General features: G+C 42.5%; 1 protein-coding gene and 1 long non-coding RNA gene across 4 annotated transcripts in view; one reads left to right on the top strand and one right to left on the bottom strand.

The window, feature by feature from the left end:
- The window catches only part of Mideas (mitotic deacetylase associated SANT domain protein), a 127,008-nt gene that overhangs the window by 31,328 nt on the left and 70,051 nt on the right, over positions 1-25,629 (top strand). For 2 of the 3 annotated variants that reach the window (XM_021246511.2, XM_004837224.4), the window contains one exon: positions 1,329-1,456. The gene's annotated coding sequence lies outside the window, so the exon portion shown is untranslated. Of the gene's footprint in view, positions 1-1,328; positions 1,457-4,504; positions 4,639-25,629 lie in introns of all 3 variants that reach the window. The other variant, XM_004837223.4, reaches the window with a different exon arrangement.
- LOC147822758 (uncharacterized) lies at positions 3,836-4,542 on the bottom strand. Its single transcript, XR_015444937.1, has 2 exons — positions 4,438-4,542; positions 3,836-3,946 (listed from the first exon to the last, which is right to left on the bottom strand). It is a non-coding gene; the product is annotated as an uncharacterized LOC147822758 (long non-coding RNA).

Genomic DNA, 25,629 nt, shown 5'->3' with positions numbered 1-25,629 from the left:
TTAAAAAGACAATTCAATTGTTTTTCTTCTGTATTGGTGATTGAAACCAGGACTTCACACTGAGCTACATCCCCAGTCCCTTTCATTTTTTTTTTTTTGTTTTGGTATCGGGGATCAAACTCGGGTCCTTGCACTTGCGTAGCAGGCAGCGAAACCACTAAGCTAAATCCCTGGCCCGTCATTTTTCAGTTTTTGAGTTAAGGTTTTGCTGTTTGCCCAGGCTGTCCTTAAAGTTGTGATCCTTTCATCTCAGCCTCTGGAGTAGCTGGGATTATGGGGATGTGCTACCATCTAGCAACAACTCAAGTTTTTTTTTGGTACTGGGGATTGAACTTGGGTCCTTGCGCTCACGTAGCAAGTGGCAAAACCACTGAGCTAAATCCCCAGCCCTGCAACTCAAGTTTTTAATGGCCAAGGAAATAGATATGCAGGGCTGGGATAGTAAGCACCATTACCAGCAGGGATATGCAAATCAAAACTATAGTGAGATACCACTTCAAGTACACTAGAATGAGTATAATAAAAAATATGCTGTAATAACAAGCGCTGGCAAGGATATAGAAAAATTAGACCTTCATATATTGCTAGTGGGAATGTAAAATTATACAGACTTTTGGCAGTTCCTCAATGAGTTAAACAAATAGGTCTTTTCCTAGAGATAATACCAAAGAGAATTGAAAACATTGTTTCCACAAAAGCTTATATATAAATGTTCTTACCATCATTATTCATTAAGGCAGGAAAGTGGAAACAACCAAAATATTCATCAATTGATGAATAGATTAAAAAATGTGGTACAGTAATATAATGAAATATTAGTCAGCCATAAAAAAAGAATAGGCTACAATATAGACAAGCCTTGAAAACACTGTGGTATGTTAGGTTGGAGGTGTAGTCCAGTGGCCGAGCATTGCCTAACATGAGCAAGACTCTAAGGTACCACACAAAAAACCAAAAAAACAAAAACCAAAAAAACATTGTGCTATTTGAAAGAAGCCAGACACATATATTACACAATCACTTTTATATAAAGTATCTAAAATAGATAAATCCAGAGGACAGAAAGTAGAAGGCATGGGCTGAGAGGAAGTGGGAATGGAAAGTGACTGTCAATGGTTATGGGATTTCTTTTTTGGGGAGTGATAAAAATATTCTAGAATTAGGTAATGGTGATGGTTGTGCAACTCTGTACACATACTAAAATCACCATATTTCACACTTCAAAGAGGTGAATTTTTTGAGATGTGAACTCTATCTCAATAAAGCTGTTAAATAAATTAGAAGGGATGAAAATAAATAGTCACAGATTGTCTGATCCCCTCTTTCAGATGAGCAGGAGCCCTGAGTGTGGAGCTCGAATGCCAGCTTCTGAGGGAGGCAGCGTAGGAGAAGGCACCCACAGGCAGAGGTGTAAGCAGCGCTCATCAAGGCGTCACTGCTCACTGGGAACATCCAGGTAGGTGGCAACCCATAAAAGCTGAGGCAACTGGAATTGAGCAAGAGAGATGGCCAAGAAGGTGGGAGCTGACCTATTTCCTGAGATAAGGATAGCTTTTGCCCCTTGTGTTGGGGATTGAACCCAGGGAGTCCTGCATGCTAGGCAAGCTCCACACCAATATAAATAAATACAGAGGTTTAAAAAGAGGACTTAGGGCGGGGGATTTAGCTCAGTGGTTCCGACACCCGCCTCGTAAGTGCAAGGTCCTGAGTTCGATCCCCGTACCCCAAAAAATTAGCATTTATTTTTAAAAACACATATGCTTTTTTTTATTAGTACACAGCTGCACTACATAATGATTACACTCATCATGGGGAGTCGGTACATGTACGTAGCACATCTTATTTCTTAACCATTTAACGTTTTTTTGTACCTTGTGCTTTTGAGGCAGGTGTCAGCACCACTGAGCTAAATCTCTGCCCCAGTCATTTAACTTTTTAAAGCTCTTTCTCCCTGTCCCCCTTCCCTCCACCTCTTGGTCCCCTTCCCATTTGGAAAAAGATCTATTTCCCTGTTTCCTACTTTTCTTTTTTTTTTTGTACTGGGGTTCAAACTCGGGTCCTTGCGCTTGCACAGCAGGCAATGAAACCACTGAGCTAAATCCCCGGCCCAACAGAGCAATTTTATAGATTGCCTGGAACCAGGTCTGAGCAGGATAAGAGCTATTAGAAGTACCAAGGAGAAATTGTGTGGTTTTCCAGGAAACTGGAAGTCATCATCTATTGTTTCCAAATTGATTTCATTTTATTCAGTAAGCTTGTGCATTTGCTTTCTGGTAGACCTGGGCAATAAAGGGAAGAGTAAGAGCCAGGATGGAAACAGGTACGAGTGTGGAGAAGGGTCACCAGTCTTGGGCAGGGTATAGTGACTGACCAGGTAATGATTTGATTCTCCGAGTCCACTTGGACATTGAATCCTATTTTAATTGTAACGTGGTCCAAAAATGCCTGTGGTTATGAACTGAATTGTGACTGTCCCCACCTCCCAAAAAAGATATGTTAAAGTCTTCACTCCAGTACCTCAGAACTTGACCTTATGCAAATAGGTCATTGCAGACCGAATTAATTAAGATGAGGTGATACTGGAATAGCACAGATTCCTGACCCAATATGACTGTGTCCCAAGAAGACAGATGAGACAGACGGAGAGAACACATGTGACAATGGTTGTGGCGGTGGGGGTGCTGCAGCTACAAGCCAAGGTGAGGAAGTGAAGAACGGGCGAAGGGCTGCTCTGCAATTCTTCCATCATCAAGCCTCTAGGAGCGTGAGACAATACACTCTGTCATGTCAAGCTGCTGAGTTTGTGGAACTTTGTTATGGCAGCCCCAGGAAACCATTAGAGCCTCTAAAGGCTGAGGTTTTATCAACTTGCTCAAAAACCCAGTCTGTAGTCCATTTGAAGGGTAGAATTTCTCTACTTGTTTCTATTTAAATACTTTCAAAGCCAGGCGTGGTGGTGCACGCCTGTAATCCCAGCCCCTGGGAAGCTGAGGCAAGAGTTCAAGTCCAGCCTGAATTATATAGTGAGACCCTGTCTCAAAACAAAACAAACAACACAATGAAAAACAAAAATCTTTCAACCCCCTGGGTCTCTAGTGCTGTTCCTGGGAGAGCTAGAGGTTCCCGATACAGCCTAGGTCTCTGACGCTGGTGAAATGGGCTCAGCCTCCTTGAGAAACACCTAGAAGTGCCATTTACAGGTCTTGTGAGCCTAAACTAATGAGAAAATTTGGCTTCTTTTTTTCTAGTTTTTTTTTTGAGGGGGGGAGCTTGAGTAGGGTCTTACAATGTGGCTCAGACTGACTTTGAACTTACTATGTAGGCCACACTTGCCTTGAACAGGTGATATCCCTGCCTCATCCTTACGAATTCTGGGATTACAGGCAGGTTTCACCATGCCCGGCTCTTTTTCTAGTTGTTTTTTTTTTTCTCCCAGTACTGGGGATCAAACTCAGGTCCTTGCGCTTGCGTGGCAGGAGGTGGAACCACTGAGCTAAATCCCCAGCCCTCTTTTTTTAGTTTTTAACAGATATCGCAGAACTTATACTTCCATATGCCTAATAGTCTTTCTTATTCACTCATTCAACAATTCTGTCCAAACTGCATGTGGTGGCTGATGCCTGTAACCCAGCTACTCAAGAGGCAGAGACAGGAGGATTTTGAGTTTGAGGTTAGTCTAGGGAAGTTAGCAAGACACTGGCTCAAACAAAACACAACAAAACCCCATAAACAAAACACACTCACAAGGAGCACACTTACTCTGTGTCAATGGCCCCTGCCCTCCCTGTGCCCCCAGGCTGGACTGCTCCATACTACTCCATTGTGCCTTTCCAGCCTCCTCACTGAGCAGTACTCACCTGCCTTGCAGCACACCCCAGATGGGGCAGCCTCCACCTCTGAAGGATGATGGGAGTTCTTGGATCATCCAGTGTCCTTAGAGCCACATCTAGGGAATAAGATATATGATTAACCAGGAAAGAGAAAAAGAAAAAAAAAGACAGTCTCTGTTTTTCCCCTAAGAAACCCCAGGGGGAAAAAAAATTCAAAATATTTTAAATAGCAATTCCAATGGAGTATGTTCATAGCTCATAGGGTGAGGATAGGGAAGAACAATGTCAGTTGGATATAAAAAGTGACCTTTTACATCATGGTCATATAAGGAGACCCTTTGATTCAAGCCCAGGTTCTCATGTGGTAGCCTGTCATCTTCCATTGTTGTGTTTCCTGCCCTCTCAAAAGAAGATCGGCGGTGGGGGCCGGGATTTAGCTCAGTGGTTTCGTCGCCTGCGCAAGTGCAAGGACCCGAGTTCGATCCCCCATACCAAAAAAAAAAAAAAAGAAGAAGATCGGGGAGAGGGGGTGGGGGAGCAGCAGAAGCATTCATCTCTTCCTTCTTCCTCTTGAGGAAATAGATGGTGAGTGGTACAGGGCACACACCTTTCAGTTCTGCCAGTTGTCCCCAGTGACACTTGGTTGCCTTCATTCTTTTTCCTGACCTCTCCAGGACTCTGCTTCCAAGGCTGTCATCTAATTGCAGCTTCTGTAACGAATCACAAGACACACAGCCTGCAGACACTCACCAAGTTGAGCTGCAAGTGAAAACAGGAAGCAGCCTGAACTTTCCATCCACAGAGGGAAGTGAGTGTCTTGAGATGCCTGAGAAAGTGACTCTGGTGCTTCTGCTAGTAAGCTGGTTTCTAAGTCCATCTCATGCCTTTGTGCGTGGTGTGTGCAAATGGCAAAGTTTAGATGCAGGAGGCAATCACACATCTAATAACTGCACTGTTAAGGCCGCCATCTCTGCAGAGGAGAGACATTCATCCATTCATTCACCAAATATGTGTGAACTGACCTGCAGTTTGATAGGCAGTGGGAAATCTAAAGCCAGAAGGAAACACAGTTTCTACCCTTGAGGCTGCTTGTGGTGGGGAGATAGATAAACAGAATCTGGCAGGATATGGCCTGAAGCTAATCATGACAATTTGAGCCACTCTGGTAGGTCTTGAAGGTCTATCCCAGCATCCAAGTCACCCTACTCCAGAGTATTCCATGGCTAGGCCCAATATGGGGGGCCTCTGCTAGGAATCACCACCAAAACTCCTGAATCACCCCCCTCTCCCCACTAGTCACTTTTCTCTTGTTCCTGAGACAAAATACCCAGCACCAGAAGTTAAAGAGGAAAGGGCTTATTTAGCCCACAGTTTATAGAGGTTTCAGTCCGTAATCAGCTGGCTCCAAGGCAGGGATGGCAAACAGACAATGCAGAGGAGAAACAATCTGGCCCACACAAGGTGGAAAAGGTAACCAGGGATCTTCAACGAGTATTTCTGCCTCATTTGTCTCATCCAGACTACCCGGATTAGGGTGATGCCAAACCAACCACTCATGTGTAGTGGTTTAGTAATCACATGCCCTTAATCCCAGCATTATGGATTCCAGATTCAGCTACCTCTGACCACATGAGGCTCTGGAGGGCCATCCAGACCCGAACCATAACACCCCCCTTTTCATAACGTCTGATCCTTCCCCAAAGTGCCTCTCACGTTGAAGTTGGTGCATCTCAGCTTTCATCTCATCACACCCCAAAAGCAGGATCTTAGCTTTTTCCTCCTCCCACATCACCCTGGCTTAGCAAAATACACTTGACTCAGGTATCTCTCAAGATTGCCTTCGGATCTCACAGCCAGGCTCTTTTTCAAAGTAGCTACATTTACCCTTGATGTTTACAATGAGAATCTAAACAGAAATGCCTTCTCTCTCTCCCTGAACTGTGATTGTGGTTAGAGTGGGTGTCCCAAAGTTTCATCTGTCGAAATTTAATCCAAATTTTGAGGTACTAAAAGATTGGAAACTTAATCTCACTATGGCGTTTAGACATGGGAGCATCAGGAGGTGATTAGGATTAGAGAAAGCCATCAGGGTGGCATCTCCATGATTTAATATTGGTGGCTTATTGGACACACATGTTTAAATACAGCATTGTTTCTCTGGTGTGAGAAACTGAAAGTGAAAACAAGGACTGAAATGCATGATAGATGTTGGGAAATGGGAAGAAAGTGTTCAAATGGGAAGGAGAACAAAGGAGGAGGGAGGGAGAAAGGAAGGAAGGGACACGAAAAGAAGTGAAAATAGAAGGGGAAAATGGAAACAAAGCTTTTGTACATAGCGAGAGGAGGGGACTTGACGGGAAGAATGGGAGAAAATAAAATAAAATTTATTTAAAAAATAATATTGGTGGCTTGCTAAAAAGAGAGGAGGCCAGAATCCTTCCTTTCTCTCCCCATCTCTTGCCATATGATGCCCCTTGAGACCTCCAGATTCTACCAACAAGAAGGTCATTACTAGGTACTGCCCCTTGACCTTGGACCAGAGCCAAAATAAATATCACTGAGCTACATCCTCAGTGATGTATTTTATCTTTATTTTTTATATTTTATGTTTTACTTTATTTTTTCATTTTTTGTATTTTGAGACAGGATCTTGCTAAATTCTCCAGGCTGGACTTGTGATCTTTCTTCTTCAATCTCCCTATTAGCTGGGATTTGTCTAGCAAATAAATCTCTTTTCTTTAAAACATACCCAGTATGTGACATTGTATTATTTGCAACAGAAAATGGACTAATTTACTATTTCTTGAAAAAGTTGGGTGCTCTGTCCTATAGGACAAAGCTTTCCACAGTCTGAAAGTTCCTGATAACATTTTCTTGGTGTCATTTGACATATTCCTCTATCTTCTATACTTTAATAGATATTTTTTTTGAGGCTTCCGTAGATTTAGATCTATTTTGGCCAGGATATTTCTAAGTTTGCCGAGCTTGAAATACAAATACAGAATGCCCAGTTAAATGTGAATTTTTTTTATAAACTATGAATAATTTTAGTATGTCTCATGGAATACTTGAGCTATATGAAAATTATTTGCTATTTATTTGAAATTCAAATTTAACTGGGCATTCTTTTTGTTGTTGTTGTTTTTGGGGTTTTTTTTGGTACCAGGGATCGAACTCGGATCTTTTTGCTTGCAGGGCAGGCAGCGGAACCACTGAGCTAAATCCCCGGCCCTGGGCATTCTTTTTAATCTGGGAACCCTAACTATATACAAGATGCATTGTGACCATCTATCAGGAGTTAAATAATATCTACCTGTCTCTTTTGTGATGTTAACAGCTTTTGATGATAGTGGCCAAAACTAATTATTTCTTTGAAGGTTGCAAAATGATATTTTAATTCCATATTTTTCCCTTTTATTTTTCAGCGGAATATGACTATAAAGAGAAAGTTTCCTTCATTAGCTGATTAACCTGGTTATTTTCATACAGAGAAGCCAGGACACATGCTTAACTCTCTCCTGTTATTTACCAGTTTTCAGAAAAATGAATTGATTCCTTAGCATCCTCCAAAGGTGACCAATGAGTTGTATTCTTTCCTTTTAAAGTAGTATAAATTTAGGGATTTTGACATGTATCTTTTGATCCAGAGCGATCATTATTCCTTTAGACTTTCAAATTGTGCTTGTCAGCCATTGGGAGCCTCTTGAACTTGACATCTGAATTCCTCTGATGCCACCACGGTATTCTATGTTAACTTATTTGTTTTCTGGTGTAACAAGATGTTACAGACTCATCTTATGCATTTCTAAGCTCAGACTTAGATTCAGAGATATTTATTAGAAGTCCTTTCATGGAAAATAATATTTAGAGATCAAATATTTCTAAGTCTTCCATTTAAAATTTCAATCCCCTTGAGGGGGGTGCATATATATTGGGCTAGGAATATAGCTCAATGGGAGAGCATTTGCTTCGCATGCACAAAGGTCTGGGTTCCATTTCCAGCACCATACATAAAATAAAATGAAATATTGCACATGATTTCAGTGTGCTAATGAGGCCCAACTAGCCCAACCCAAAGTTTATTTAAAAAAATAAAGGAAAACAAACCCAACAGCATATAAACACATGCTTAGGTTCCCTAACAGCAGCTTACCCTGATTTTTTCCCCTTTCATTTATCATCTTCTAAATACTATAAACTTACTTTAATTATGTTGATTTCCTGTCTTCCACCTTAAGACTGTAAGGTCCTTAAATGGAGGGACTTTTCTCTGCTTGTTCACAAGGTAGAGAATAAATATGCCTTTAATGAAAGAATGGCAGAATGTCACCAAATTACATTCTGAAATGTTCATTCTCACTGCTGGTGGAGAATGAATTTAGGAGGGACCTTTGTGAAGCAGGGAGCCCTGTTAAAAAGCTATTATGGGGCCGGGGATTTAGCCCAGTGGTTCCGTCACCTGCCTCGCAAGCGCAAGGACCTGAGTTTGATCCCGGTACCAAAAAAAAAAAAAAAAAAAGCTATTGTGCGTGGGGCCAGGGATTTAGCTCAGTAGTCTTGCCGCCTGCTGCACAAGTGCAAGGACCCAAGTTCGATCCCCACTACCTATTATGCATGTCAAAAATGTACCAATAAATTTAATTTTTTTTTTGGTACTGGGCATCAAACTCAGGCCCTTGCACTTTTGAGGCAGGCAGTGGCACCACTGAGCTAAATCCCCAGCCCAAAATTAATTTTTAAAAAAGCTATGTCATTTCTCTATGTGGAAAATGATAGTGGCTTAGGCTAGGAAAGTGTCTGTGGAGATGGAAAGAAGAGTAGAGTAGTGACAAGAGATATTGGACTAAAACTGACTGAACATGGTAATGGATTACTTGTGGAGGATAAGTGGAAAGGAAGAAGGAAAGATGACTCTAGAATTTGATCTGAGTAAACAGATGGATAAAGGTGCTGAAAGGATGGGGGAGTTATAAGAGAAGATGTGGAGATTTTGAGGATAAAGACAATCAAGAGCTCCATTTTGCATGTATATTTGAGGTGACCATTAGCCAAGTGAAGATGAAAGGCAGGCAACTGGATGAATGAGTCTGGGTTTGGGATGGAGATGGAAGATTGGGAGTCATCAGGATTTAGATCCTTAGGGCTCTGGGATGGATCAGATCATCTTAAGAGACTAGAGTTAAATGAGACTAGACACTATTTTTGGACCAAGGCCTGCGATATCCCTGCATGTACAGACCAGATGAAGAAGGAGTAACCTGCCAAGGAGACAGAGAAGAGGAGGCTTAAGAGGTGGAAGGGAAACCAGGGGAGCGGATCATTGTGAAAACCAAGAAGGAAAGATGCATCAAGGAGATGGAAGTGGCCAGCTGTGTCAGATGCTTCAGAGGGGTGAAGTTTGATGAGGAGACAGACACATTGGATTTTGCAGCTTGGGAGGTGCTGGTGACCTCGATAAGAGAAGTTTCAGTGGAACAGTAAGTCCAGGTGAGTGGACAGGAAATGAAGAATGGAACTAGGAAGAGCAGAGTATTATTTCAGGAAGTTTGTGATCAAGGGGAGAAATGGAATCAGGAGCTGGAGAGCAATGTAGGGGCAAGGAAAGGGAATCTTCAAGATGGGAGATGTCCCTGTTGTAGCAGGAGAGCCTATTGACCCAAGGACTGAGAAGCAATTGCAAAAGACTGTTGGCTGAATCCATGGAAGAAATAAAGACCTGAACCAGAACAGGTCAGAAAAACTGAGTTAACTTATGAAGCAGGTTGACCTAGGGTCTCCCAATTTTGCATCAGGAGGCAAATGCCAGGTTATATAATTTCTCTAGATTCAAACCTATCTGCTGAAGAGTCTTTCCCCTCTTCACCCTCACCCTAAATAAACAAATGGACTGAAATGCCTGATTTTTTCCAAAAGCATTGAAAGTGCGATGCACACTGGGATCCTGGACAAATGCTCAACTGCCACCAGGATGGCCTGATCTGGGTTCAAAGCTGAGAAAGCATGCAGCATTTCCTTGTTCACACCACTGGAGTTAAGCAGGGTTTAAAGCTCTCTCCTCTGGCTACCTAAGGATTAGCCATGTGTTCCAGCTATCGCTCGTCTCTTCTTTTTGGACCTCAAAGGTTTGAAATGTACACAGCTTGGCAGGCTGGACAGTGCAGCTGGGCACCAAGAGGGCTCGTCTAAACCATCTGTTGCCCCGCTTAATTCCGGCCTTCTGCCCTTCCCGCTGCTGGGGAGCGCCAGGCTTGAGTGGCAGATACAGGACAAAGACAACTGCAGCCTTGGCTTCCAGCAGTTGCTCACAGAGTGTCTTGGGTGGGTGTGGGAAGAGAGGAAATTATTGAGTTGATATTAGTGCTTTCTCTTGAGGTATGGGGTTTTCCCTGGACTTTAGAGATCCAGAATCTTAGAGACAGTGACCAAGGACATTATTGTTGATTTCTCTCCTATCAGAGCTGCACAGTGGATTTCAAACTAGTCAGCTACTCTGAGGTGATTCAAGGTATCAAACAGAAGATTAGAATTTCACTAGAAATGTATTTAAATATTTGAAAAACTGCTATTAAAAATGTTTAGTCCAGAGCCAGGGATTTAGCTCAGTGGTTCCGGTGCCTGCCTCACAAGCACAAGGTTCCGAGTTCGATCCCTGATACAAAAAAAAAAAAAAAAAAAGTTTACTCCAGCCTGGCATGGTGGCTCGCAATTGTAATCTCAGCACTCAGCACTCAGGAAGCTGAGGCAGGAGGATCACTGCGAGTTTGGTATGACCCTGGGCTACCTAGTAAGTTTGAGTCCAGCCTGAACAACATGGAGACCCTATAAAAAGAAAGAAAAAGAAAGAAAGAAAGAAAGGAAGGAAGGAAATGTTTAGTTCAATTCAAGCTGACAGTGGTGGTGTACACCTGTAACCCCAACACTCTTAGAGGCTGAGGTAGGAAGACTGCAAGTTTGAACTCATGCTGGGCAACTTAGCAACTTAGTGAGACCCTTTAAAAAAATTATTTTTTGGTACTGGGGATCGAACTCGGAACCTTGCATTTGAGAGGCAGGCACTGGAACCACTGAGCTAAATCCCCAGCCTCAGACCCTTTTTTTAAAAGGGGGTCAGGGACATAACTCAGTATGAAGGCCCAGATTCAATCCTTAGTACTGCCAAAAACAAAAATGTAGTCCATAAAACTATGAATGCAGCTCAGTGGTTCTGGCGCCTGCCTCGAAAGCACAAGGTCCTGAGTTCCATCCCCGGTACCAAAAAACAAAACAAAACAAAACAAAACAAAAACTATGAATGCATTAAATACTCATTTCTAGTGTATCAAGACTTTAGTAGTGTAACAGGCAAACTAAAATTTTTTGAAAAGCGGCCAGTTTTATCATTATTTTTTAGAAAAATTTTAGATTTTCAGAGAAACTGAGCAGAGTATAGAGTTCCCTTTTTACCTTTTCCATCCCCAGCACCCACTTCTCATATTCTTAGCATCGCATTGATTTGGCACATTCACCACTATTGATGCACCAATTGATGCTTTATTAGGTGAAGTCTATAATTTATTCAAATATCTTTAGTTTTTACCTAACAGCCTTTTTTGGCCTCAAAATCCCATTTAGCATACCACATTACATTTACCCAGTATGTCTCCTTAGGTTCCTCTTGGTTATGACAGTTCTCCACAATTTTCCTTGTTTTTGATGACCTAGGGGTTTGAGAAATACTAGTAGGGTATTTTGTAGGATGTCTTGCTGATGAGATTTGTCTGATGTTTTTCTCTTGAGTGGACTGGGATTGTGAGATTTGGTGGGAGAGAACACAGAAATAAAGTGTCATTGCCGGCTGTGGTGACGAAAACCTGTAATACCAGCACTTGAGAGGCTGAGGTAGGAGGATCCTCGGGAGTTCAGGGCCAGCCTAAACTACAAAGGGAGACCCTCCCTCACCCCCCCACAATTTTTTTTTAAAAAAAGAAATAAAGTATCATTTTCATTAACATCCTATCAGAGATGTGTGCTATCAACATGATTTTTTTCTTTTTTCTTTTTGGAGACAGGGTCTCGCTGTAGTTCAGGCTGACCTTGAACTCACTATGTAACCGAGGCTGGCTTTGAACTCCTAGCAATCCTCCTGCCTCAGGCTCCTAAGTGCTGTGATAACAGGCGTGTGCAACCGTGCCCAGCTCAACAAGACTTTTGACTGTTGATTTTTTTTTTTTTTTGGTACTAGGGATCGAACTCAGGATCTTGTGCTTGGGAGGCAGGCGCCAGAACCACTGAGCTAAATCCCTGGCCCTTGAGTATTGATTTTGACGTGGATCACCTGGCTGAAGAACTGTTTGTGGAGTTTATTTTTGTTTGGTTGGTTGGTTGGTTTTTGAGACAGGATCTCCCTATGTAGATCAGGCTGGCCTTACTAGAAGCAATCCTCCTGCTTCAGGCTCCTGAGTGCTGGAATTATAAGCATGCACCACCATGCCTGGCTAAGAACTGTTTGTTTTTATTCTTTTAAAAAATTATGTAAGTATGAGGGGCCAGGGATTTAGCTGGTTTTGCTGCCTGCTGCGCAAGCACAGGGACCCAAGTTCGATCCCCAGTACCAAAAAAAAAATATGTAAGTGTGGACTCACAGGTATTTATTTAATGTGCTGGATTGTAATCCAGTGGTATTTATTTTTGTTGCATTTTGGCCTTTGGAAGCTTCTTTCACTGCCTCTTGTGCCCTTTTGACATTTCCCCATTGTTTTCGGTAGACTTTTGTTCAGGCTTTAACACTAGCTCCTCCTGGCACCCCAGGCCCAGGCTGGCCCAGAGAGTGGGTGTGTTGTGTGGATGCAGCCGCGCTGTGCTAGCCTGGGCACATCTGCTCCTAAAGGAAGAGCAGTGAGGAGCTGAGGGCTTCCTGCGCTCAGGTTTGCCAGGCCCCATAAACCAGCAGCAGTAACAGTAAAATTGTCTTGTTCTTTTAATACTTATCATAAGTTTCAGTTGTTTATTGAGTGGTTTTTATGTTGATTATGAGGTCAAGTTTGAAACAGAAATTTCCACTACTTCTCTTTCTAGCTTGTAGATTTTTTTTTTTAAGACAGTCTTTCTAAATAGCCTAGGCTACCATCGAACTTGCAATCCTCCTGCTTTGGTCTCCCTGAATGCTGGGATTACAGGCATGTGCACCACACCTGGCTTACACTGGTTTAACTGAAGACTATTCAGACCTCAAAAGACACTTGTGCACTTGGGGTGTAGCTCAGTGGTGGAAGTACTTGCCTAGCATGCATGGGCCCTGGGTTCCATCCCTAGCACGGGAGTGCAGTGGTCATGGAGAGCCATTAAGAGGAGTTCAGAGCACAAACATTAGAGTGGAACTGCTTTGATTAAATCCCTTGACCTTGCACAAATTACCCGCTCCTTTATACCTCAGGTTTCTCATTTATAAAAGGGAAGTATTAATCATAGGCCCATCTTAAAAGGCATGAGTGAGAGCTGGATATGGTAGTGCATACTTGTAATCCCAGCATGTGTGGAGCTGAGGCAGGAAGATGGTGACTTGGAGGGCAGCCTGAGCCACATAGCAAGACCCCATCTTTAAAAAAAAAGGTTTAAGTGGGTTAATATATGCAAAATGAAGAGAATGGGGCTGGCATATAATTGGTGCTATTAATGGTTTCTATCATTATTATTAATAACTATCCATCCATATGATCAGAATTTTCTCAGAACTGTGTGTACCCAGGCAAAATATAAAAATAAGTCGGATGCTAAGAGTGATATTAAGACTGAATTGGTCAGCACACTGACTTAAAATTGTGACAGGCACTGGCACTGGGTGATTTAAACCAAAGAGGAATATATGGAAAGGATATTCAGTAGCTTGGAGAATCCCTGGGAAGGCTGAAGAGCTGGCTGAAAAGCCTCTGAATGAGAACAAAGGATGCTGGGCCACAGCCAGGAGTGAGGCCAAAACGGTGCCATTGGAGCTCTTCAGAGCCTTGCTCTGGTCTCTGAGCCTGGGACAAATGTTGGCATGACCACAGCCTCAAACCTGAATGATGATCTAGTTGCTGTTACTCCTAGAATCTGGACAATGGAATCTGAGAGCTCTGGCCACTCCCAACAGAAAAGATTCTTCGCTGGGCTCTGTGGTTGGTATGGGCTCTGTGGTTGGTATGGGCTTCTGACTCAGAGTCCAGGGTAGTGCACCAGGTTGGCCAAGCCCAGGCCTCATGTTTAAGCCCTGTGTAAACGGAGGCTGGGAAGCAAGTATTTGGCGTTTTTAACCTTTATGGTGATAGCTGAGCAGTGGGTTCCAACTTCCATTAAGACCCATAAGCTGAAGCCTTTCTCAAATGTAGGAAAGAATTCTAAACCTAGGAAATATAATAAAAAAATACTCAGTGAGTGTTAAAGCTATTTAAAAAATTATTATAGTAAAAAATATTGCTATTAATCTTCCTTATAATTACCCCCACCCAGCTGCCCAGCTTTGAACACACTTATCCCATTGCTTGTGCCACTTTCTGAAGCAGTTCTGGAACTGCTCTTTTGTGAGTGTCTTTATGCTGTCTTGGCTGCCTCAAAGTCCTGAATTGATTAAACAACATTCACCTTTTATGATAATTTTGACTTTGGAGAAAAGCCAGAGGTTACCTGGTGCCAGATCCAGTAAATAAGGTAGATGAAGACATACTAATGTTTTTACAAGTCTGCCTTTCCACTGGTAGTGTTCACTGTATTTTTGATTACACATTGTAAAGATACAAAAAAACAGTTCTTTTCCAGAACTGTTTCAGAAAGTTGCAAGAATGATGAGGTACATGTGTATGAAGTGAGGGGCAGTATTTTGAGCAGAATTAATGGCAATGTGCCTTTTACTGTTATAAATTTTTAAAAATTTAAGTATTCACTGCATATATATATTTTTTGGTACTGGGGATCAAACTCGGGACCTTGCGCTTTCGATGCAGGCGGCAGCACCACTGAGCTAAATCCGCAGCCCTATCACTGTATATTTTGATGATGCCTGGTAGGTAGTCAAAAAGTGATAAATGTCACTCATCATTCCTACTTTCAAATTTTGTTGTATCATATCAGCATCATTGATATTAAAAGTCATAGTAAGTACTTATAATTAATAGTTTGAAAAACACTGGCCCAGTGCTCTGGCATCTCATGTTTATTTTGTTGCTGTTGTTTTGTTTATTTGTTTTTTGTTTTTTTTAAACCAGACACAGGTAACTATGTAAGTTCTAAGAAAGATAAAAGGTCAGCTGGTTGGATTTGGATAGGAGCTTTTTTTGCTTTTGGTACCGGGGATCGAACTTGGGACCTTGTGCTTGTGAGGCAGGCAGTGGAACCACTGAGCTAAATCCCCGAAATTTTTTGTCCTATTTCTGTACAATAGTTCTTTTTTTTTTCTGGTACCGGGGATTGAACAGGACCTTGTGCTGTTGAGGCAGGCGGCGGAACCACTGAGCTAAATCCCCAGCAGGTAGAAGCTTTAAAGGGTGTTACACCCCAATGTTTGTAAGTGACGGTAGATGCTCCTATTGATTAATAAAATGCAAATTTCTTTTTTTTTAGTTTTTTTTTTTTTTTGTACTGGGGATCGAACTTGGGTCCTTGCACTTGCGCAGCAGGCTGCAAAACCACTGATCTAAATCCCCAGCCCAAAATGCAAATTTCTTTAAAAGATATATATTCCTTTTTTGTTTTTTTACAGAACTGGGGGTTGAACTTAAGAGCTTGCGCTTGCAAGGCAGGTACAGTGCCACTGAGCTAAATCCTTGGCCCTTTTTTTTCTTTTTGGTACCATGCATGGAACTCAGGACCTTTCGCTTGTGAGGCAGGCGGTGGAACCACTGAGCTAGAGCCGGGGATTTAGCTCAGTGGTTCCGGCACCTGCTGCGCAAGGACCCAAGTTTGATCCCCCATACCAAAGAAAAAAAGATACATAAATTATGTTTTTGTTTTTTGTTTTTGTTTTTGCAGTACCAGAGATCGAACTCAGGACCTTGCACCTGCTAGTCAGGCGTGGCACCACTGATCCACATTCCTGGCCCCATAAGTTATGTTTTTTATTATTTTGTGTTTTTTAAACAAAATCAACAGATATCAAAATTACCACTTCTACCATGTGAAGTCTTTGAAATGTTGGGTTTGTGTGTTTGCTTGCTTTTTTGTGGTACTGAGGATGGTACCCAGGGCCTCACACATGCTAGGGAAGTGCTCTACCACTGAGCTACATCCCAATCCCACATACTTTATTTTTTAAAAGTATTTTAAAAGATGTCTTTTAAAAAGAGGTCTTCATATAAAATACAAGGTTGTAAACACTTAACACTGTCCCAACACTGCTTTTCTAAATGTAGAAATGAAGCCTGAGAGGAGAAGAGACTGTACAAGGCCATTTGGTTGGTTTAGTAGCAGATTCTGGGCCTGGTGCCAGGGCTCTAGGTGTCTGCCATTGCCAAGTTGCTAGGAACAGGCCTGGCTGTCCAGCTGCACAGCTGCACCTTCCTGAGACCAGGCTTCTTTGGAACACCAGCCTGCGGCTGCTGCTGGTGCTTTATTCACCCTTACCTTTTGAGTTAGGTCTTCCCTGAGTAGCTTTCATTCTTCCCTGCAGCTCTCTCCTTCCAGCTAGTCAGAAAACAGTACCCACACTGGGATCACTCTTTTAGAATGTGTCTTCGTGATGGATCTGGGGATTGGAGGATGTCACCTGCTAGGCTATGACCTTTTCCAGCCTCAACTCTGTCTCCTGTCAAAACTGCCTACCTCCTGCCCTTACGTTTGACTTGCTCCTGATCCCACCTCCCTACCCTGGTTCCTGGCCCTGTGGCTTGGTCCGATCTTGACATCTGCTATGTGTATCCAGTGTTGGAACTGCCTGTTTAGCCAGATGTGGAGCCATCCACTCTGTAGGAAGCCCCTGGTGGCAGGTGGCAGGGCTCAGACTTTCCTCTCCCCACCCTCCTTAGCACCCAAATGGGGGCCTGGCCCTGCAACCCTTTCTGAAGGATGAATGACCTACTCTGGGTGTTCCCACTCATCCTTGTGACTAATTAGAGCAAAGGGAGAGGGAGGTGTTGAGAGGACATTTCTGACAAGCTTGTGTGTGTGAAAGAGATTTCCCTTCTAGACTACTGAGTGATTCCTATCTTGTATTAAGATCAGATATTTAGATCTGAAATCAGAGTGTCATCAACAGATTTAAGGTGTGATCTCAGGCCGGAGCAAAGAAAATTGGTGGTGGGAACCCAGGAAGAACAACAGGATCAGGCCAAGACTGCTAAGGTAATTTAGACAGCAAGGCATTCATTCATTCATTCATTCATTCATTCATCTATTCAGAGATTTATATTCAGCATATTATGTGTCATATTCAGTGATGAATGAGACAGAGTCCTTACCCTTAAGGAAAACAAAGCAGGGAACTGGTATCTGCAATAGATTATGATGTGTGCTGAAATATTAATAGCTAACATTTATTGAGTGTTCACTACCTGCCAGACTTAGTGCTAAGGGATTGGCCATACATTGTTTCATGTAATCATCACAGGAGCCCTAGTAGTAGGCAGTATTATCATCTCCATCTTACAGACAAGGAAATGGAGGCACAGAGAGGTTAAATGACTTCCCCAAGGTCACAGAGCTGGAGCAATCATCATACCTAAAATTTAAATCCAAATGGTTTGACTTCAGGGCCCTATGCTTGCAGCTACTCTGCTGCTTTTCTATCTCATGACGATAGAGGAAGCCAGTATGCTATGAACCACACAAAGATTCATCTAACATGGAAGGCAAAGAAGGCCTGCCTAGGAGGTGACAAATAAGAGGAGCCAACAGGCTAGTCAGAATTCATTAGGAGAGGGCTGAGGATTTAGCTCAGTGATTCTGCCACTTGCCTGACAAGCACAAGGACCCGAGTTTGATGCCCAGTACCAAAGAAGAAAAAGAAAAAAAAAAAAGAATTAGTTAGGAGATTGGGGTGGTTTATATCCAGACTGAGGGCACAAAGACTGGTGGCAAAAGAGGATAGTGCACTGGCTACTATTTAGAGTGCCAAACACATCTAGAAGACTTTGCAGACTCTATGTCATGTCACATGGCTGGCTCAGAGGGGAGGAAGGGAAGCTTGGAAAGAGAAGAGGCTGGAGGGTTCAGTAAGTGTGAGTTTAAATGGTGTTTCAAGTCCAGGCTAAGAGGTCAAGACTTTATCTGAATGATAGTGATGAGATACTGAAAGTTAACTGGGAGAGTTTCCCAGTTAGGTTTTACTTCACAAAACTTGCTTTTAACTAAACTTGGAGATGGAGTCAAAGAAGACTGGAGGCCATTAAAATTGTTCAGTCAACAGATGGAGGTGGCCTAAAGTGAGGATTGGCAGTGACAAAAGGGAGAAGTAGACTAGCATCAGCACAGGTCAAATGTTAGGCAATTGGCCAAATAGGAAGAAGAGCCTGGCAGAAGTCAATTTATTTTTTGATCTCTGTGTGTGTGTGTGTGTGTGTGTGTGTGTGTGTGTGTGTGTGTGTGTGTGTGTGTGTGGTGCTGGGGATTGAACCCAGGATCTCACACATGCTAGGCAAGCACTCCACTGAGATACAATCCCAGGCTCGGATTTACTTTTTTTGTGTATGTGTGCTGCTGGTGATTGAACCTAGGGCTGCTCTACTACTGAGCTATAGCCCTCTCTATTTTTTATTTTAAGACAGGGCTTCACTGAGTTGCCCAGGCTGGCCTTGAACTTATGATCCTCTTTCCTTAGCTTCCTGAAAAGCTGAGATTACAGGTGTTTACCATCATGCCTGCCTCCTGATTTACTTTGTTAAGCTTTTATTGAGATATAACACACATACTGTCCAATCCACTCATATAAAGTATATAATTCAATGTTGTTTTGGGTATATTCAGAGTTGTACAACCATTATTACAATCAATTTTGGAAAACTTTCATAATTAACTTCCTTTTTTTCTTTTAAAAATTTGTTTAAAAAATTAACTTACTTTTGAAGGAAATTGTCTATTATTCCCATAAATGGAAGACTTGTATTATTTACTATAAATGGAAGGTAAAATAAAAACAAAGCAATGAAGGCTGGGCAATGTTATTAAATGCTTTCTAGCTAGTGCTGCCTGTGAAGCATCTGAGCTGTATGGAGACTTTTCTCTTTGCCAAGAAGACCTAGCAGGTATTAAAACATTGTTAAGGATGTACCAGCTCTAGGGTGAAACTCTTTGACATAATGAGAAAATGAAAAGATGATTGAAAAGAAAATTACTCTTTCATTATGTAAGGTAATGTCATATCCGTGAGCAATCTAAAATCAGCTTGTTGTCACATCCTACACCTGTATTCTCCAGGTAAGGGAAGGGACTTGCCCAGTGTCACACAGCCAGGCAGTGGCAAATTGGGTTAGAATTCAGGTCTCTTCTATGCTATTTTCCTTCCACTATATCATAGACACCTTTTTGCAATTGTTATTTTAAATTAGGTCAAATGCCTAATGTGTATGCTAAGTAGTCCTTATTACAAACATATAAAGCACACACTTTACAGCTAGAAGGAGCCTCAGTAACAGTCTAATCCCACTCATTTCATTTTACAGATGAGGAAAACAATGAGTTTGTTTACCTAAGCCTGTTTAGAAGTGCATCCCAATCAGTTGACTGGATTATACAACCAACAATATAGCTATTAACAGCCCAGCTTTATAATGACCTATCACTTGGTTTAAGCTCAAGTTGAAACCACGCTTCTGCATATCTCAGTCCTGTCACCAGGCCCTGCACCACTTTCAATCTTGCTCTTTAATTTGATCTGTCTTCACTTGTGTGTGACTAGTTTTCCCCTTGGCCCAAACTGCCAAGGTGGCTTTCAGGGTCATGGGTGTGAGGGAAATTAGTTGTGGATTGGAAAGGTGTGCTATATAAGAAAGAAATGAGTGCTGGGGATTTAGCTCAGTGGTTTCACCGCCTACTGCGCAAGGGTAAGGACCCGAGTTCGATCCCTGGTACCCCCCCCCCCAAAAAGGAAAGAAATGAGATGTTATCAAGAGCTGTGGAGGGGCTGAGATTTTACCCTACTTGCAAGCTAACAAGTGAGTCTTCCACAGCTTTATGGCTGCTGGCAGAAGACACAAGCCTTCTGAATGCATCACAAACAAAGGTCTTCTTTACTCACAACAATAGCAGTAGGTAGAATGTTGTCATTTGCTTGTGCTTGTTTTCCCAAGCCCCAGTTCCCAATGTAAAGAGGGCCTGGTGACATCTGAACATACCGTAAAGCACATCACGAGAGAGGAGCCCTGGGATTAGAGAATCAGAATCTTAAACACCAGACAGTAAGCATGCCTTTACTTTTCTCTGGGAAAAGAGTTCTCTTAAAAAGCCTGGAACAAAGGGCAGTCCGTGACTCTGCTCACCAGTCATGCAGACATGTGAGAGGCCGACAGACAACTGTCTCCCAAGTCCCCTGCTATGTCAAAACACAAGAGATGGGAAAGATGGGGACACTTCCTATATTGTTTCTTACTGGTTTCAGTTATGGAAGAGCATCTAGAGGCTCGTTTGTAGATTTTCGCATGTGTCTCACTTTTCAATGTACGTAGCCTTCAGTTCACTGTCTTGACTATTTAGACAATTCAAAGCATTCCTTACCATGGCTGTCAGAAATTCCTAGACGCACATAACTCCACAGATGGGAGACGAATGTAGCCTTCCAAATGTTGTCTGCTTCCTGGAAATAGCATATGCTGGGAGAACCTACGGTGGCCATGCTTCAGTTGGTTGTAAGATGTACACTATCTCTTGCATCGTGCCCATCAATACCTAAGGAAAATATGGTAAGGGTTGCCAGTCACCATGACGCAATCAACAAGGCTCCTGACTTGGTCTAAGCTGTCATCTGAAATCACAAATAGATGGGCCATGAAGGAAGGCTTTATTTGTGAAATGGCTTGATCTCTGAGGATATTTCTGTAGCTTTGGCTGTCAAGCCTGAGGCTATTGGCTTTACTTCTCTATTTGGAGAAGGATGTAGCTTGGGACAGGAGTTTAAAGAGACTGCTGGCCCCTACCAGGACCTGGGATATACTTCACGGAGGGATTCTGTGTCACTCTACAGGTCCTCAGGCTCTTTGCAACTGCATCAGATGCAAGTTAACACATTGACTGACTCAAGCAGTGAATCAGTGGCAGGTGAATCAGTGACCACACCCTCCAACTGAGGGCAAAGGGCAAAAATCATGTCAGGAAATCAGGCAAAGCCCAACACTACAAGCAAAGGCCATTCAAGTGGGATAGCTTTAGTGAATCTAAAAGAAGGATATGGGGGTCACGGATACTCCAACTGATGCAGTAGATTGCTGTAAATGGAAATATAATGCAAACATAATTAGAGCTGGCTATCCAAAGTGGCTCTTCCATCTCACTGCCTTGTGGGAAATTTCATTTGGAAGGATGTAGAAGGGGATAAACTGGGGGAAATGGGGTGTGGAATCTTTTGCCTTGTTTAAGCAACCCACAAACTACAGTTTTTATATACAGTTCCTTGGAGCCACTGTGAAGAATTCCAATTCACAAAGATACCCCAAAGCTAAAGCTTCTTATGGACACTTTATATGGCCAAAGCCCTGGTTCCTTGTTGGATTCCCCGGATGTTGCCACACCCAGAATAGGAGGACTTCCTTATTCCCAACATAAGTCATGGGCCCCAAAGTAACCTCAGGATGTCTAGTCCTCAGCGAACATAAATGACACCTCCCACACTATGCTAAACCTGATATCCCAGGACTAACATTTATTACTGGCAGAGGATTGTGAAAAGACTTCCTCCCACTGTGCAGTGAGCTTTGACCCTTGAGCTGTGCCTGCTAATAAATATTCACCTGTCTCAAACAGGAAAAAGCAACCCATGCAGGGTGACAGAGTTGTTGGCCAACTTGGATCTCAGGAATGCTGTGCACATTGTCTTGATTTTTGCGTTGCGTTTTTATATTAATTGCAAAAAGAAAGATATAAAGTTTGTGTGGTTGTGCAGTCTTGCTGGGCTCCTGGGATCATCAAATGTATAAAATATTCACAGCAACTGTTTTTTTGGTACTGGGGATCGAACTCAGGACCTTGCACTTGCGAGGCAGGCGGTGGAACCACTGAACTAAATCCCCCGCCCAATTTTTTTTATTAGTACATGTTTGGAAGTACATAATGTTTACATTCCTTGTGTAGAGTTGCTACGTGTGCATTAACACAGCAACTTTTAACAGCTGACTCTGGTACACTTTTTTTCCTTCGTACTGGGGATTGAACGCAGGACCTGGCACTTGTGAGGTAGGTGAGGAGCCACTGAGCTAAATCCCCAGCCCCCTTTTTTTGAGATAGGGTCTTGCTATATAGTTCAGGCTGGTTTTAAACTCATTATGTAGCCCAGGCTGGCCTTGAACTCACATTGATGCCCCAGCCTCTGACTCGAGAGTCCTGGGATTATAGGCGTGTGCCACCATGCCTGGCTGGTGCACTTTTGTTAGCCATTTTTACACTTGACCTCTGCATGTGGTGTTCTAGAAGTCCCAAGACATGGTGTGTGAATTAAAGTTCATCCGAACATAAGGAGACTGCTTACAGATTGTACTTTCAAGATACAATCTCAGGGACTGGGGATGTAGCTCAGTGGTATGGTGCTTACCTAGCATGGGAGAAGCTTTGGGTTTGGATCCCTAGCATGGCAAAAAGATAGTATCTCAGAGTTTGGAACTCATGGTGTTGATTTCTAGTGGCTTGTAACTCTGGAAGCCTCCTGGTGACCTGGCCTTCTGGTACTGTACCTGGTCCACCCAGCCTGGCTTTCTGCTCAAGTTCTAATATAAAAAGTAGGGCTTTAAATTCACAGTATAAAGACTTCCCAGAAAATACATTTTGAAAATGTCCCTGCCTTGTTCATTTTCTACAGCCACTGTAACAAACTACCAGAAGCTTCGTAGGTTAAAACAACAGAGTTTTGTTTTGTTTTTTTCATTTTACAGTTTTATAGGTCAAATGTCCAGCATGGAATTACCAAACCAATATCAAGGTGTTGGAAAGACTATTCCTTTATGATGCTCTTTTTGGGGTTTTTTTGGTACCTGAGATCAAACTCAGGACCTTGCGCTTGTGAGGCAGGCGGCAGAGCTACTGACCTAAATCCCCAGCCCCCAACGAATTGGACTTCATCAGAATTTGAAAGTGTTGGTTTTTTTTTTGTACTGCGTATGGAACTCAGGTCCTTGCGCTTGTGAGGCAGGCAGCAGAACCACCGAGCTAAATCCCTGGTCCTATGAGGCTCTTAAGAGGAATTTTTCTTGCCTTTTTCTAGCTTCCAGAAGCTATCCACATTTTGAGCCTAGGATGTAGCCCAGTGGCTCCGTGCCTTCCTGGCAAGCACAAGGTCCTAAGTTTGATTCCTGGTACTGTGAAAAAAATAAAAATAAAAGAAGCCATCTGTATTTCTTGGCTCATGGCCACAGTTTTCCATGTTCAAAACCAGCAATGTTGTAGCTCTAGACCATTCATTCTTCCATAGTCTCCTCTCCCTCAGAGCCTGGTAACTCTTCTGCTCTTCCCTCCTGCTTTTAAGGACACTTGTGATTACATTAGGCCTGCCCTGATATTCCAGGAAAATTTTTGTTTTACAATCAGCTAATTAGTAGCTTTAATGCCACTCACAACCTTAATTTCCCTTTTGTCATGTAACCTAACGTATGAATTGTGGCTGAAAAATATGGTGAATGTTCAAATTAAAGAAAAATTATTACAGTAAAAAACACGTTCCCATCAATTCTCCTCAAAATATTTTCTTCATTTTAAATACACTTATCTCACTTTCTGAAGCAGTTGTGGAAGACCTTTTTTTGTGAATATCTAGCTGTACTGTACTGGCTGCCCGGGTGACCTGAATTGATTTAAAACATTTACTTTTCATGGTTATTTTGTTTGTTTGTTTGTTTTGAGACAGAGTCTTGCTAGTAGTTTAGGCTGACCTTGAACTCACTATATATAGCCCAGGCTGGCCTCCAACTCACAGCAATCCTCCTGCCTCAGCCTCCTAAGTGCTGGGATTACAAGTGTGTGCCGCCACACCCAGGTTCATGGTCACTTTGACTTTAGGAAAGAGCTAGAAGTTGCATGGTACTAGATCTGGTGAATAAGGCTGATGAGGACACACTGTGATATTTTTATGAATCTGCCTTTCTGTTGGGTGGCACTGGGCAGCAGTGATCATTTTACAAAATGATCACATTTTGTAAAGAGACAAAAGAGGGTTTCCAGAACTGCTTCAGAAAAATGCCAAGAAGGATGAGATAAATGTGTTCAAATCCAGAGAGAGTATTTTGAGGGAGATTAATGGCAATGTGTCTTTTATTGTAATAAATTTTTGAAAATTTAAAATTTACCATATATTTCAATCACACCTAGTAGTCACATATTTATTAGGACAGGGAAGCTTTGAGGAGGACTGTTATTGTGCCTCCACAGTCCTTTCCTGAATTATATCTGGATAATCAGACATAAGTAAATGCAAAGACTTGGAAGACTTGCACAATGTCTGTCTTCCAAAATGGACTGTGTGGAGGGGTCAAATCTTATAATTTATACTACATCTTAAATGTGCAGCCCATAGCTGACCCAGCTTGCCTTATAAGCTGATAGTTGGGGGAATTTTATTTTATTTTTTTGGTACCAGGGATTGAACTCGGGACCTTTCGCTTGCAAGGCAGGCATTGGAACCACTGAGCTAAATCCCCAGCCCCAGGAATTTTAAATTTAAAGTTCAATTCAGAGGCCTTAGGATCATGTAATAACCATGTAGAATTCTTCTGTTTGGTGAATGATGTATATATTTAATGGATACATAAAGAATATTATATGTAAGAGCTTTACAAACTAATTTAATTCTCAAAACAACCTTACCAAGTATGTGCAATTGTTACCATCATCCTAATTTTACAAATAAAGAGGCACAGAAAGGATGAGTGACTTGTCCAGAGTCACACAGTATGTGGCAGAGATGGGACTAGAAGTCAGGAAGTCTGTGGGCAGTGCAGAATCCTTGTTCCTAACCACCACACCTAACACCTTGGTTTCTTGTTGCTCTTTAGGGCTCTGCTGCTATGGTGGGCAAGCTTTCAGTCCATTCTTCAGCAAAGCCAGCACCTTCACCCCAGCACCAGCCTCTTCCTTTTGCTCCTCCATGTTCATGTTCCCCTCTACTCTCACTGGTGCAGACCCCTGATCCTCCCCAGGGTAGTCCCTCGGCAGGCCACTGGCTGTCATTGTGATATGCATCCCTTGCAGGAACTGTGGGGACTCCACAGAGCTAAGCCTCCGAGCCTGGCTGCTCGGAGGGTTGGCAGCCATGGCTGCCCCTGGGTTGGTATAAATCAGCTTTAAATGTAGCTTCCTTTCAGAATCCCCAATAGGGAGCCGAGTAAGAACCCTCTTTGTGCTTGGAGTAACATTCATTAGGCAATGCACCTTTCTGGGTCCTGTCCAAGAGCTTGAGAGGAGGGAAAAAAACATGACACATGTCTGATTCTTCTTTCTCTTCTCTTTTCCCTTCCCTCCACCAGGCAGGCTGGAAAGAGGGTGGGTCTTTCTTTGTCTTAAAGCTGGCCTTGGTGTTCGGGGTAGAAGGGGGTTATGCTTTGTTAAGAGAATACTCAAGGAGCTCACAATTCAGGGTTGGCCTTTGATTTACTAAGGATGGAGAATGTGTAAAACCTATAACTCATGACTAATTTCTTCAACTATACAATGGGACAACACCTTG

Source organism: Heterocephalus glaber, unplaced genomic scaffold (genome assembly GCF_053883595.1).
Source record: "Heterocephalus glaber isolate CG9 unplaced genomic scaffold, H.glaber_assembly_v1.0 deba00001608, whole genome shotgun sequence".
NCBI classification, from domain to species: domain Eukaryota; kingdom Metazoa; phylum Chordata; class Mammalia; order Rodentia; family Bathyergidae; genus Heterocephalus; species Heterocephalus glaber.
The sequence above is the reverse complement of the archived record's forward strand: the minus strand, read 5'-3'. Positions and strand labels throughout refer to the sequence as shown.